This window comes from Echinops telfairi, unplaced genomic scaffold, assembly GCF_000313985.2.
Source record: "Echinops telfairi isolate 266 unplaced genomic scaffold, ASM31398v2 ScPeMD7_9;HRSCAF=40, whole genome shotgun sequence".
In the NCBI taxonomy this organism is placed as follows: Eukaryota; Metazoa; Chordata; class Mammalia; order Afrosoricida; family Tenrecidae; genus Echinops; species Echinops telfairi.
In genome coordinates, this window is record NW_022103906.1 from 32184600 (window position 1) to 32186846 (window position 2247).

Consider the following 2247-nt stretch of genomic DNA (forward strand, 5'->3'; position numbering starts at 1 on the left):
TCTAGTGGTTTGCTTCCCTTCACGTTTTTCCCTTTTCCCTATGTCTTCATCCACTTTCTGATGCCCAAGTTCTCTGGTCTTCTGTGAATGCTAATGAAATTATCAAGCATTCGTTGTCACCCACAGAGAAGGAACGCTGAGCTAATATGCCTTCTCATTCAAGAGCAGAGCTACCCAGAGACTCATTTCAGGACATTCATCTGCCACCGAACAATGGCATCTGCTGCTGAGAAGAAATGAAAGCGACTGCTAAGTAGAGCAGCACAGCAAAGCACATACTAGTCTTGTTGAATAAGGGAAGATGTTGGATGATGATGGCTGTGAAGCCAGGTCTGACAAGGTCTTCACCCATATTGCCCACAACCCCTAAGCAGCTGGTTGTACAGCTGCTGCTATGGAGTCTGGCACTCTTTCCACTACTGGATGCCGTGAAGCATGTTCAGGTATTGGGGTAAATCCAATGAGGCAGGGAACAGCTTGGTCAAGACAAGCTCTCTTTTCTGTAGTAGGTCTGCTTAAAGAAAATTCTGGGAATGGACAGAATTAAGGGCAGGGGAGTTGTTAATCAAATTTTCTGCAGTGAGCTACAAAACAGAATATGAATAAGATCTGACAACCCTTCCTATTTAAATAGGACCCTTGTCAAATAAAATAACCTTCATGAATTGGCTGAAAACCCCACAGCAGGGTAGCTGAACTCAAGGTCATTTGGCAGTCATGGAAGCTAAAAACTAGCTCCAATTAAATTTTAAAAGAAAAAAAATAGCTTTGTGCTTAACAGTGTTTTCCCCCTCTGAGGCAATGGCTTGTGCTATTCACACCCCACCCCACCCTGGCCCCCACTGCCCTAGGAATGATGATCTGCAGAGTTCACTCTGCAAAGGATAAGCTGTTAAGCTTCCAATTTGAATGACTTTGTCCTTTCTCCTTCTAGGCCTTCAGTGAGGGTTGACTGTAAGGCTTATGAGGTTCTTGAGCACAACCATCTAACTATGTTGTAGGAGGAAAGACAAACACCTGGGGAGCAAGATCAGTTTCCCTGCATATTAACTACAAACCCGGTCTAAGCGCATAACCACCCTGAGATCACTGCTTTACTTACTGTATATCCTCATGTATAAGCTGAGTTTTTCAGCACATTGTTAATGCAGGTTTTGCGGTAAAATGAAGTGCCTCCGCTGATATTCGGGTCAGCTTATACTCAAGTATATATGGTATATAAAAAGAATGGTGGAAAGTGAAGCATAACTTGCTTTTATCTTCACTGATAAAAATCTTTGTATCCTCGGAAACGGAAACAACCCTTAGATTAGGTTATGGATTCAATACACAAAGTATAGCTTAGTATACCACACAATAGGAGGAGCAGCACACTATCGAATTATGGTGGCCTGGGAACATATTTTTATATTTAGCCCACTGGGCATGTATGGAGGGTTGCAATTCATGTATTAACTCAAAGGCAGATTTTAAATGTCTACTGTGTATCATAGGCTGTGTTAGACCTTGGGATCACAGCAGTGTAAAATAATTCAAATGCATAAATGCTTTCTTTTATATGATCTAGGTATCACATATATATCAGGTGATTGAAAATATTAATTTTGATCAGTTGTATTTTTGTCCTCAAGTGACATATTTACTCATTAATACTTACAAGAAATTGTTTGCTTCAGATTTGACTAAGGCAATAGTTCGTTAGATTTTTTTTTTTTGACTGCTGCCTTCATGGGCATTGATTTAGGATCCAATTAAAATGAAATTCTTGACAAATTCATTATTGTCTTCATTTATAATTGACAATGTTGTTTGTTGAGATAGTTGAGAGAATATTGGTTTTCTTTACATTGACATGTAATCCAAATTTAGTTTGTAATTACCAGTAATCATCAATGTATCTTGTTTCCATATTTTAACAATTTCTAACTGAAGTTGGTTAGAATTCTCCCATTTCTTCACCATTGACTTTAATGGTTGGTGGGAAGCTTAAGTAACAGTTATATTAACAAGTCTTCCTTATAAGTTTATAGATCTTATCTTACCACATATATCAGTGTACTTCAGAATAGATCTTGAAATGTTCTATTTTTTTTAATAAATCATTTTATTGGGGGCTTTTACAACTCTTATAACAATCCATACATCAATCGTTTCAAACTCATTTTTACATATGTTGCCATCATCATTTTAAAAACATTTTCTTTCTGTTTGAGCCCTTGGCATTAGCTCCTCTTTTTTGCCTTTCTC